General features: G+C 36.6%; 1 protein-coding gene across 1 annotated transcript in view; it reads right to left on the bottom strand.

The window, feature by feature from the left end:
* The window catches only part of PTPRN (protein tyrosine phosphatase receptor type N), a 339294-nt gene that overhangs the window by 210109 nt on the left and 114980 nt on the right, over positions 1-14205 (bottom strand). The window lies entirely within an intron of this gene.

The following is a 14205-nucleotide window of genomic DNA, read 5'->3' as shown; positions in this document are numbered from 1 at the left end:
AGGGGTGTCAATCAACCCAATCGTACTCGTTCCGGCGATTCCTGTCCGCCTCATCAGAGCAGTTAGACTACTGCTTCATAACTGGTGTTTCTGGCGAGTCTGCATGCTCGCCAGAAACACACGGCGTCAAGCTCTGTACGGAGCTTGATAGAGAGGTCCCCATGTCACTTGCTTCTAATATAAATAGTTCTAGGTTTATATGTGAAGCGCTGCTGCTGCAATTTGTGGAATACTCAAAGGTGCACGAAGGCACCGGAAATACACAACCTACAAAATATATTAGAACATGTCAGAATCATCGACAGATGACAATGTAACACCACAAATGAGGAAATATCTACTTTTATTTCACTGTAATGCTGTTTTGTGAACTAGTCAAACTGTTTATACTGTCAGGCAGCTATAACTTTATCTGTGACTAAATCAAGTTGGTGGGATCTATTAATGGGTCTAACATTTGTAGAAAAGTAAAACAAGCATAAAAAACATTTCCTAGGTTCAAGTAAACCATGCAATTTGCAACCACTTTCTAATTTACTTCAATTATCAGATTTACTTTCTTCTCATGGTATTCTTTGTTGAAAGGCATATCTGGATAGGCTTAGGAGCATTATATAGCAACAGTGTTTGTAACAATGTCTTTGACAATGTTATACATTGTTGAGCACTAAAATACTGTTGCCATATAGTGCTCAATTCATTTGCATGCTCCTGAGCTTACCTAAGTGTGCCCTGCAACAAAGAATACAACAAGAACAAGGTAAATCTGATATTAGATTTAAAAATGGTTACTTAAAACTGCTTGTTGTATCAGACCTTGCGCAAATCTATTTTCTTCTGTTATTATTCTTTTCTGAATCATGAAAGTTTAATTTTGACTTTCATGTCCCTTTAAGTAAATTCAGCTACAGTTTAGACTACAGAAAAAGTATTATAAATGTAAGGAAGCAGCCCCAAGATCTCCAGTTCTCCTGACTTTAATAAAAAAAATAGTTCTCACTGTTCAAGAAACATTTAATTTAAAGGGACATAAACTCATGCTTTCATAATTCAGATCATAGAGAACACCACTTTAAACAGCTTTCCAATTTACTTATATTATCTAATTTGCTTTGTCCTCTTGGTATCATTTGTTGAAAAGCATACCTAGGTAAGATCAGGAGTTGGGAACTATCTGCTGATTGGTAGCTGCACATGAATGCTTCTTGTCATTGGCTTACCAATGTGTTCAGCTAGCTCCTAGTTGTGCATCGCTGCTCTTTTTATAAAGGATATCAAAAGAATGAAGCAAAATTGATCATAGAAGTAAACTGGACAGTAGTTTAAAAAAGGTGTGCTCTATCTGAATCATAAAATAAACATTTTTTGGGTTTCACGTCCCTTTAAAGCATCAAAGGACATTATAAGGCAAATAGTACATGCTGATTTGTTGTGTTTGAATTACTATCTCAAAGTTACTATATGTTTAACCACCTTAAAAAGTTTTAAAGGGACACTCAAGTCAAAATTAAACTTTCATGAATCAGATAGAGAATGCAATTTCAAACAACTTTCCAATTTACTTTCATTAACAAAATGTGCAGTCTTTGTATATTTAGAGTTTTTGAGTGATTAGCTCCTACTGAGTGTTTGCAAGAATTCACAGAATATATATATTTGTGATTGGCTGATGGCTGTCACATGATACGGGAGTAGTGCAAATAGGCATAACTTTGTCAGAAAAAAAATGTACTACTCATTTGAAGTTTAGACTAAGTGCTATTGCATTGCCCCTTGTCATGCATTTGTTGATTATGCAAATCTACTGAATTTACTGGTCCTTTAACGCACAGGTAATGTCCCTCTTGGGAGCTGGGGGCGTTACAGTTTTGGAGTAGGACACAGACAATAAGCCAATCAGAAGAGGCAGTCACATGTAGCTGCCAATCACAGGCTGTTTTCTGCTTAGGAGCTGCAAGGCTTACATGAGTCAGATGACATGCTCTCATGAACTCAACAATGTCATTTTCATTAGATTATCCCTTTAATGCTATAAAGTCGTTTATGTGTAAATATCAGACTGGTTTGTTATAGTAAAAACTCATTTGAAAGAGATTGTTAATACTACTGCATTTTGAAGACCATTCTACACCCCCATTACCCTTTTGCGTAGTAAACAGTGGCAAAGCAAAATGCAGAACAGGATTTATTTATATCAACATAAAAATTAATTACAACAAAAGTATTCTAAAAATGATTTTTGTAAATAAGATAATTTACAAAGAATGAGCTGAGATAGTGAAGAGATTGTTAAATTCGAGACATTTTGGTGTTTTATGAATTTCATCATATGGTACTTTCTTGTATTTGAAGCCTTCAATTGGATCTCAGTTGTGCTGTGGTTTGTTTTCTGTAATAGCTGGCACTTTTATAGACATAGCGGCATATTTATGATTGTGTGAGCGGACATGATGCGATATAGCGGATCAGGTCTGCTGCACATTGATAAATGCCGACAGCATACGCTATCTGCATTAATCATTGCACCAGTAGTTCTTGTGAACTGCTGGAGCAATACCGCCCCCTGTATATTCACAGCCAATCAGCTGCTAGCAGGGGGTGTCAATCAACCCGATTGTATTCAATAAAATAGATTTCTGTCAATTTATTTCTGCCGCCTCAGAGCAGGCGGACAGGTTATGGAACAGCGGTCTTTAGAAACACGGGGCATCCATAGGGAACTTGCTAAATATGCCCCATAGGCTTCAGAGCACTAGACACCCTGTGTAACATTTTTAGCATACACATATAACATTTTTATAAATGACACACTTGTCAATTGTCCCGATTTTCCCAGGACGGTCCAGATTTTTTCCTCATGTCCCTGTTTTTAATGTACCCAGGAGTCTATCTCACATTGTTAAAATCTGCCCTGTAGTTCATGCAAGCTTGTGTTCAACATGACTAAATGATTTTTTTCAACCAAACATTCTGGATTCTAGTTGAGAAATGTTACATTTTAGGTTATCTTGGAATTTATGGCTCTTATAAAATACATTTTAAAGCATTATGCGCCTTTAAGAAATGCTTAAAGGGACAAAATACCTACATGCTAAATCACTTGAAAGTGATGCTTGCATAACTGTAAAAAGCTGAGTAGAATGTATCACCTGAACATCTCTATGTAAAAAAAGGTTGACAATTTGCCTCAATATTTCTTTAGCTCACCAAAGTAAGTGATTTGTGATCCAGAGCTACTTATTTTACTGCCATCTGCATGTTTAAAAAAAAAAAAAGCCAATTAGCTTCATGAGAGCTGATGTCACACTTTGCTTTACTGTGATCTCATGGGATTTCACTAAAATGTTACATGCTATATGCACGCTCCCTTGCAAATCCTAAAACTGGCATGCTGATTGGCTGCTTAAAGCCCTTTACAATGGGAAGAGGTTACTGATGAAATTTTGAGGTAAAATATATTTTTACATAGAGGTGTAATATTTTCTAGTCAGCTTTTTACAGCTATTCTGCATCACTTTCAAGTGCTTCAACATTTGGGTATCATGTCCCTTTAATTTAAAAGGTATGTTTTTTTACACAGAGATAATACAATTGAAGAACTTATATTGAATGTTGAGAGCACTGCTGTTTATCTATTGTATAGTAAATGCATTAGGGATTATAGGCCTAGTACGGTCACTTTAGCTATTCAAATGCCATATATGTAACCTTTGCCATTAAAAAAGTATATGTGTAGTTTTTTTTTTTTTTTTTTTAAATCTATCCATCATTGCCCTAAAGTGTCACAGCTAGGGTTGCCACCTCCGCCATGTTTTCCTGGACACTTATGAGTTACACATGCTGCAGGATGTGCAGAGGGCAACATGCACTGTGCACCTGGACAGCACACGAATAGTGACCCTGAACAGCACTATTCATGTTCCTCCCTGCACACCCTGCAGCATGTGTAACTCATAAGTCACAGCTAGTAACAGCTCTTTTTCAAATAAATAAAATGTTAGGAAGTTTATTGCGGTGGACTATTGGCGGTTAGTTTAGGGGTTAGTGCAGGGTTGGTTTGCGATAGTGGGTTATGGCGGTTTAGGGGTACACAGGTATAGTTATTAGGTTGTGTGCTATATATTTAAAAAGGGATCCTTTACTTTACATCGCCAATGTTGGTGCCGATACTGCTTGGAATATTTTGCAAGCATCGCCACCCATTGCTTCCACCTTAAAAACATCGCTAAAATGAGACATTTCCTTACACAAGATACAACTAAGATTTTAATCCACTCTCTCATCCTTTCCCACCTCGACTACTGCAACTCCATCCTCTCTGGTCTCCCTAGCTGCCGCCTAGCTCCTTTACAAACCATAATAAATGCCTCTGCCAGGCTCATCTTCCTTACACGTTGCACTTCATCTGTTGTACCTCTCTGCCAATCTCTTCACTGGCTTCCTCTTGCCTCTAGGATTAAACATAAAATTCTCACTCTGACACACAAAGGCCTCAACTGCACTGCTCCCCCCTGCATCTCAGACCTTGTCTCCAGATACTCTCCCTCGAGTCTCCTTCGCTCCGCTCACAATCGCTTACTCTCCTCCTCTCTTGTTACCTCCTCACATTCCCATTTACAAGACTTTTCCAGACTGGCTCCCATCTTACAGAACTCTCTGTCTCGCTTCACAAGGCTCTCCTCTAGTTTTGAAATCTTCAAGCGCTCCCTGAAGACTCTACTATTCAGGGAGGCGTACAACCTACACTAACTTTCCTATCTCCACTGCTATCTCCTTAAACCCCATAGCATGTAAGCCTATGAGCCCAGCTGTTTGTAGTTCACATTCATAAGAGCCGACTACAACAGTGCAAATCTCGACAGGACCCTCTACCCACTTGACCCCTGTAAATGTTATTTTGTATACCACCTATGTTCATAGCGCTGCAGAATCTGTTGGCGCTCTACAAATACCCGATAATATTAATAATAATAAAAAATAATAATCACTTTAACACAAACCCATAAACTTACCAACCATAAGGAAAAAACACAAAGACACCAGAGTGGAAGAAAAGACTGGATGCCAGTTGTGTTTATTAAAAATAACATTATAACTGACCAAGGGCTAGATTACAAGCGGAGCACTAAATTATCACGTTCCCGCAAACTCGCAAATTTGCCTGTTTTTCGGGGGAAGATATTTAACCAGCCATTACAAGTGGCTGGTTATTGCTACAGCGAGCCTATGGAAGCATGCTCTTGTGAGGGCAATGCTTTCCATTGCTGAAAACTTGTGATACCAGTGCACATTATTTTTAATATAATATTTATATTTGCGCAGTGGAGTGCAAATATCGCTTTCATCAAATCGATATTTAGTTCTCCACTTGTAATCTGGTCCTAAACCTTTAACATAGCTTTGCGGCAAGTGAGTCCCTAATTACCCAGAACAGCCAGCGGCTCAACTGGAGGCTGCTAGCAGCATGCTCTGCCCAAACAGAGAAAATTAGGTTTCCCAGTTCTCATGACGTACTGTAAAGGAGAGATGGGCACTCCAAGTCCCAACCTGCAGTATCTGCCTCTTCCCAGTAGCCTGACAATTACTCCCCTCAACATCTCTCACATCAACAAAGGCCGCAATCTCCTGCTGCTAGAGTGTAGTACAGTGAGAGGAAAAATTATTTGATCCCCTGCTGATTTTGTACGTTTGCCCACTGACAAAGAAATGATCAGTCTATAATTTTAATGGTAGGTTTATTTGAACAGTGAGCAACAGAATAACAACAAAAAATCCAGAAAAACGTATTTCAAAAAAGTTATACATTTATTTGCATTTTAATGAGTGAAATACAGGTAACAAGCTGAGATTAGGAGCACTCTCTTAAAGGGAGTGCTCCTAATCTCAGGTTGTTACCTGTATAAAAGACACCTGTCCACCGAAGAAATCAATCAGATTCCAATCTCTCCACCACAGCCCAGGCCAAAGTGCTGTCCAAGGATGTCAGGGACAAGATTGTAGACCTACACAAGGCTGGAATGGGCTACAAGACCATCGGCAAGCAGCTTGGTGAGAAGGTGACAACAGTTGGTGCGATTATTTGCAAATGGAAGAAACACAAAATAACTGTCGATCTCCCTCAGTCTGGGGCTCCATGCAAGATCTCACCTTGTAGAGTTTCAATGATCATGAGAATGGTTAGGAATCAGCCCAGAACTACACGGGAGGATCTTGTCAATGATCTCAAGGCAGCTGGGACCATAGTCACCAAGAAAACAATTGGTAACACACTACGCCGCGAAGGACTGAAATCCTGCAGCGCCCGCAAGGTCCCCCTTCTCAAGAAAGCACATGTACAGGCCCCTCTGAAGTTTGCCAATGAACATCTGAATGATTCAGAGGAGAACTGAGGACAACTTCACTGCATCAAAGGGACGATGGACAGGGCCATGTACCGTCAAATCTTTGGTGAGAACCTCCTTCCCTCAGCCAGGGCATTGAAAATGGGTCGTGGATGGGTATTCCAGCATGACAATGACCCAAAACACACGGCCAAGGCAACAAAGGCTCAAGAAGAAGCACATTAAGGTCCTGGAGTGGCCTAGCCAGTCTCCAGACCTTAATCCCATAGAAAATCTGTGGAGAGAGCTAAAGGTTCGAGTTGCCAAACATCAGCCTCAAAACCTTAATGACTTGGAGAGGATCTGCAAAGAGGAGTGGGACAAAATCCCTCCTGAGATGTGTGCAAACCTGGTGGCCAACTACAAGGAACGTCTGACCTCTGTGATTGCCAACAAGGGTTTTACCACCAAGAGTCCTATTTAACAAAGGTCTGTCTGACCTGATCCGACAGTGCGGATCAGGTCCGACAGACCTCGCTGAATGCGGAGAGCAATACGCTCTCGGTATTCAGCATTGCACCAGCAGCTCTTGTGAGCTGCTGGTGCAACGCCGCCCCCTGCAGATTCATGGCCGCCAGCAGGGGGGTGTCTGTCCACCTCCTCAGAGCAGGCGGACAGGTTATGGAGCAGCGGTCTTTAGACCGCTGCATTATAACTGGTGTTTCTGGCGAGCCTGCAGGCTCGCCAGAAACACGGGCCCTCAAGCTCCATCCAGAGCTTGATAAATGGGCCCCCAAGTATTAAGTCATGTTTTGCAAAGGGCTCAAATACTTATTTCACTCATTAAAATGCAAATCAATTTATAAGTTTTTTGAAATGCATTTTTCTGGATTTTGTTGTTGTTATTCTGTCTCTCACTGTTCAAAAAACCTACCATTAAAATTATAGACAAATCACCACACTCATGTGGGAATCTCAGGTGGTATTACCCTTTCAATTGAAGGCACTTCTCCATTGCCCATTAACCGCTTTGCCATCCAATATATTCGAGTTAACCATGTTTAAAAATGTTATAGTAGCATGGCAGAAATTATGTGTCTAGATGGAATGTACCCCATACATCTCTCACTATTTACCCATTTGCGGTAATCCTAATTTTAGTCCTGGGAATTTTAACAAGGTCTTTAAAGATTGGGAGCTAAAAGGGATAAAATTGATGAGTCAAATTTTGGGAATGGACGGACATCCATTATTTTTTGCAGATTTAGCTATTGAATTTGATCTCACATCACGTGAATTTTATACCTATCTTCAAGTAAGACACTTTCTTCTAGAGTTGCTTCAAGAACATGGCACAAATTGGTCACTGGGTGAATTGCAGAATAGAATATCTTGCTATTCAGTCGGAATTTATGCAATTTCCCCATTGTACCTTCTACTTATTCAAAAAACATCAAGTACCGGTACATAAGTTAACAATATGGTTGCAAATTGGTCTAAATGGTTCCTGGATATTAATGATTGGATTATCATTAAGAGCTTTAAGATAGTTCAACAAACCTGGGTACCAACATCATGGAGGGAATCCCAGATCAAAATTAGTCTTCGGAGTTATCTTACTCCGGAAACCTTATCCAAAATGTATAAATCGAGGGTTTCTTGCTCCAGATGTAGGGCAATTAAAGCAGATTTATTTCACTGTCTCTGGAATTGCCCAAAAATTTTCCAGTTTTGGCAAAAAGTTACATACTGGATGAATGCAGTCTTACATTTAGAGCATTATTTTAAACCTATCGAGATTTTCTTCCTGGTTAATTTCCAAGGGGTACTTAAAAATTCTAAACTTATAAACACAATTATACTAATTGGTCGTAATCTTATTTTTAAACTTTGGAAATCATGCTCAGCACCTAAAATTTCTCACTTCAGGAATGCATTGATAACACAATGTACGGCAGAACAATTTAACTTACCATACCCTCATGAAGATCACCTAGCTTCTTTTTTTAAGAAATGGGAAGTGTTTATTTTGTCTTTACCGATATTATTCCAAAAAAAACTGATTAAACCATTGATTAAATCTGCATTTGTTCAAACAAATATACACGCTGGCCACTTCCCGGATTATTGGACAGAGTAGTGTATGTGAGGGGGCGGAGTGGAGGGGTCGAGGGAGAGCAGGCTGTCGTCGGGGGGGTGGGGTTTTTTCTCCCCCCTTTTTTTTCGTGTCTTGTGTTGTGGTGTTTTGTTTAGTTATGTTATTCTGTCTGTGAGGTCTGTGGTGTCTACAAAAAAACAAAGAAAAAGAGAGACTCAATAAGGTTATCCATAAAATGTACATAATGTTATACCCATTATCTGGTGTTAGGTAATTATGGGCTTGTAAGATGATGACAATTGTGCACATTATTGGGGTTTTTTTTATTCAGAGATTTGCATATTGTGGTAAACGTATGTTGTTCTAGGACATTCTTATTTTCGCCCTGTGAGGCAGCTTGTGTATAATATGTACTATTTATTTTGTCTCGTAAATAAAGATTTAAAAAAATAAATAAAAATATAGACTGATCATTTCTTTGTCAGTGGGCAAATGTACAAAATCAGCAGGGGAGCAAATATTTTTTTCCCTCACTGTAGGTACTCCAACCCTTAGGTGGCCCCAGACATCACCTGGCCGTTATAACCTGGTTCATGAATCTAAGGGGAGCCTAATCTTAAAGACCATATGCTTACAAAGACTAGGTCGAGTAACCCTGTCTAAGCTGTGGTAAAATATAATAACAACCCTATGAAAGTCGTGAATAATTGCACTGCAAAGCTTAACATTTGGGAGGAGCAGAGGATCAGGCCTGGTACAGTTCCTGCTTATTGTCAGGGTATCTGTAAATGTCAGTGGATTATATATATATATATATATATATATATATATATATATATATATAATAAGATAAAATAAGTATACAATCTATCAAATATTAAATATTAAAATGCTTATTTTATTACTGGACACATCCTGTGTATTGCAATTCTGAGATCATGAGACATTACATGCCTGGCTGACTACACATCAAAATTCAATCCTCCCCCACTCAATATGCAAAATTACACAGGAGAGAACAAAGGATTTAGACTGTTGTATAAATAAGGCCAGTGGGCCACTTCAAAGTAAATGTTAACATATGGAGCCCTCATATATATATATGCCCATAAATGGGTTTCCTGCCCAAGATGAATAATAAAACTCACAGGTCCCATGTAAGGAACAGAGGGTCCGTCTATAAGAATAATGGAATGTACAAACGTACTCAGAGGAAATATCCCTTAGCATATAGGTGATAAATTGTCCCATCCTAAGCCCCCAATATACATCTCCCAGATGAGCTGGCGTTTCAAGTAAGAAATAGCAGGAAAAAACAGAGAGACATGTTTAACCCTATGAGTTTAAAAAGAGAAGTTAAAATTCATCTATATGAACTGTATAATTCTCAAAGATTTAATTGATACTGAGACTGTATAAATATCTATTTATGGATATGGGAAATGCAATTCAAATTTGTAATAGATTAAATAACAATTGTAATTATCCCATTTTAAAATATATAACATATTTTTGTTTTTCTATCTTCCAGATGGGGCTAATAGATGCTGATACAGTATTGCCCGCATGGGGTGACCTAACTCATATCATATGGTTATGCACTAAATATTTATATAACTTTAAATACATCTCTCAAAATATTATAAGTAGAACGTATAGGAAGTTTATATAAATATTTTCTATTTTAACATAGAATTGATAAAACTAGTGTTTGATTTCAAATTGTACATTTTCAATTATATTTAATGGGATATACAGTATATGCTGATCACATAGTTTATTAATATCAGATAATAGTGAATATACTAAATATACAGATTAAATTATATAGTTTACTGTTAGCAATGTTGATGGTGAGACTGCATTTCTGGTTGTTTGCTGCCCCCTAGGAGATTAAGACTGGTATGACAGCCAAATGAATTGACTGTTTAAAACATATGTTCCCAGTAGGCCAATCAAATGTTTCAACTTGAAGGGCCAATCAATGTTCAGCTCCGTTAGGGCCAATCCAAAGACAAGCTCTGAGGGCCTATCAAAATTCTGTGGGAATGATTAAGGAAAAGGAGGAGGCTTTCTTGATTTTGGATAAAGTGGCATACACACTCTAAGAGAGGATACAGACAGACTCAAAGAAGCATTAACTTTTGGAGAGAAAAATACATAGGCTTTGGTGCCAAGTAAATTCTCTGCCATTTTGGGGACACTTTCTTGAACAAAGAAAGATTAACAATTCTTGAGGTCTATACCTTTGCACATTGTGAGTAAACCCTCCATAGATGACCCACAAGAAACTCTGGAAGCTGAAACATTGATTTGGTTATTTGGGTAAAGTATAATAAAATGTATATTTAATATCGTAATCAAAGACATTCACTAAGGCTATAGTTAAATTGCAGCTAGTAATTTAAAAAGCATATTATGTGTTTTAAGTTATATCCATAGCCCTGTGTAAATTAGAACCAGTTACATTCAGTGTTAAATAATTTATTTTCTAAACAGGGTTTTACACTCCAGATTTATAAGTCACTCATTATAGTGAACTCTTTCAGAACTGTACATAAACTGGTTATTGTGATTAAATCCCTGGTAGTTATAAATTAAGCATAGTAAGTTGGTAATCCATATTGGGCATTGAACTAGAGTTATTAGTTAATAACAGAATATTCTGGTATTTTTATTGTGGTATTTTAATGTGATTCATTGTGAGTAAGGTTAATTTTAAAGGTATATTTTTTATGATCTTTGTAAGGATATTATAACAGCATAAGTGTGTATCATTTGATTCATAATCTGGTTTCTATAAATATAATTCAATGTGTTTATAAATTTAACTAATAAAAAGAATTAGGAATGTATATAAATTTTAATTGTTTTTCATATACACATTTTAATTGGGGGTTTATTTTAAAGAATAATTATTAAATAAATTGTATTGAAACCCTGCTATATACTGACATTATGAAAGGTAAGTCTGTCTACACCCCCTAAACTGCAACATAGTTGCAAACACACACACTCCTCTTTCCTTTCCCTACAGGTCATAAGACGTTCCAAGCCTATATGGCTCTACACTTACATTTATGGAGAATTGGTGATACTTTTTTTAAGTGATAATACTACAAGCATCTAATTAAAATTTTATTTTTCATGGTACAAAGGATGTTTTTTATTGTGAAGACAGACTTCCTCTTACCATCATTATTATATGAAATCTGATTAAGGATTTTGAGCTTCATATTTAAAGGGACATTAAACACAAAATTAATACTAGATAGAATGATGCATTCAAAGAAAAGATTAGTCTGAGAATAACATGTAGATGTATTTTTTTAAGTTATTTTAAGTTATCATTAGCTGTTTAAATATTGACAAAATAAGTGTAAAGTTTTAGTGTCTATAAAACAATGTTGTAACTTAGGTTACCTTCTCTGCTGTGGCCAATTAGGGACAGTTATAAATAGGTCACTAGAGTGTGCAGCCAATGGCTGTGTGGAATATAACAGTGTTCTGCACTTCCATTTCTAACAGGAACTGAAAAGCTCACAATTTCAGAATGGAATTACAGGAAAAAGGGACAAAATAAATAATGAAATCATTTTTTATATATATAATTTATCATTTTATATTACCATCTCAAAGTGTTTAATGTCCATTTAATGTTCCATTTGAAATTCAAGTTTCTCTGCTATTTACTAGCAGGAATTTTAATATCTTCTTATGCAAATGCATTCAATCAAGTTCAGCTGAATGTAGTAATAATAACCTGAGTACATAGTGAACTCAAATTAAATTCATGAAATTAAATTCCTGCTACTACCATTTGCTAGCAGATTCATTCTATGCAGTGTGAGTGAATCTTTACCTTTATTGTGAATATTCAGAATAATATAAGCCAAAAATGTTTGTGTATGCCTATATGTATATAAGGTACTTGCAAATAGATTAATGCTAAATAATGTTTAATTTCATACTGCATGTACTTTAAAGGATTACTTTCTGTTATAATTTTTAAGCTAAACAATTAACATATTAAAGTTAATAAACATTAATTAAAACCTACTGACCTATATTTTCTCCAAAACGAAGTTTCATAACGTTCTAAAAGTTATATCTTTTATTCGCCGATGATGTCACGTTATCCTGCACACTATTTTCAGCACTGTGTGTTCAAAATACTTAAACCAATAACTTTGTGTTTAAAGCGCCATTTTGAAACCTAGGTATTGTAAACGGATTGGTACAGAGCAAAGGATACCCACGGAGTGGGTTTGGAAAACAATTAAATTTGCAGACAAGATTTCTGATATACGGTAGAGATATGTTAATGAAATGCTATTGATAAAAAGCGTATTTGGGGTAGTTAGTTAGTAACAGGCATAGAAAATATTTACTTACAGTGGCCCTTTAATCTCTAAAACATTTAGCAAATTAATTAAAAGTGCAGCTACTAGTGTTAATGAATGTAACTTTTACCAAGGTTGGAGGCAATTTGGGTTTTACTGGAAAATTATGAAACATACAACGGAAAATTCCTTGTTTTGGCAGGGTACCTAAGTATTAAAATGCTAAGCAACATACTACAGCAACTCTCTCTCAGTTAAAGAAAATTAAAGTATTCTACTTTATGCAATAAGTAATATATTTTTGTTTTATTTATTTTTAAACTAAATATGCTTAGCTTTAATAAGCTATATCATTCACTATGTAAGGTGGGCCAAAACATACCTCATATTACATATGAACCTAGAACTGTGGTTTAAGGGTGTGTGGCTTCTTTACCAAGGGTGTGGTTTTGGGATCTGGTGATGGTTCTAGAGAGGGTATTTATGTGAAGCACCTGAAAAAACCTGCTACCATAAACACACAAGGAAATAATAACAAAAGCAGCAGTTATCATAACAACAACAAGCTTTATTCCAAAAATGTAGGAAGGTGCTCCCCCTCATGACAGTTTACGCATTTTGGCTAAAAAGCCGTAATCAAAGGCGTAAGCAGTGACTTTGGGGTTTAGCCTCTCTATATGCTGCACATTGAAATGACAGGCTGGATTATTTATTTATGAATGTTAAATATGGTGGGATTTCCCCTACAATAAAACAATCTCTTTTCTTTTTTGGAACCATAAACACACCCACAGAGTTTTTAATCATACGGAATGCTCACTAACCCCTCCCCTCTCTCAGCTACAATGAAGCTGCTGTAGTTAGCGAATAAACCTTTAACACTGTTAACACTACTGCCGAGTTCCAACTCTCATAGTGGGTGAGGCAGGGGAACCCAGGAGTGAGGTTTCTTTGCAGTCCTGCATAAATGGGGATAGTTGACAGATGCATAGTGCACTGCTAGAGGGATCCATAATGCACTACTTAACAAAGTGCTCAACCTTTTTGAACCACTAACCATAATGTATTTGAAGCATTATAACGGTCATACTTTTTCTTAGAAAAAGTGAGTACCTATTGTACTTTGTGAAATTATTTATTTATTAGAAAGCAATAATAGCGCAATAATAATGGTTACATCCTAATGCTTATTTCCTATTTTCTGTTTGCTAAAGACCTAATGCTTAGAAGATCACAGTTAGTATTAATACAGGCCTATGTACACTATGTGGTTGTAATCTGGAAATAATTAGTTTGTAAGAATCACCAAAAGTGCATTTCAATTTTGAATAGAAGCACTTTTTGCAATATTAAATGTGCATAAAAACTTAAGATCATTGATTCACATTCAAATTTTGACAATTATGACTCTTTAAATATTAAATCAACTATTTTAATTTTCATT

Source organism: Bombina bombina, chromosome 1 (assembly GCF_027579735.1).
Source record: "Bombina bombina isolate aBomBom1 chromosome 1, aBomBom1.pri, whole genome shotgun sequence".
Classification (NCBI taxonomy): domain Eukaryota; kingdom Metazoa; phylum Chordata; class Amphibia; order Anura; family Bombinatoridae; genus Bombina; species Bombina bombina.
The sequence above is the reverse complement of the archived record's forward strand: the minus strand, read 5'-3'. Positions and strand labels throughout refer to the sequence as shown.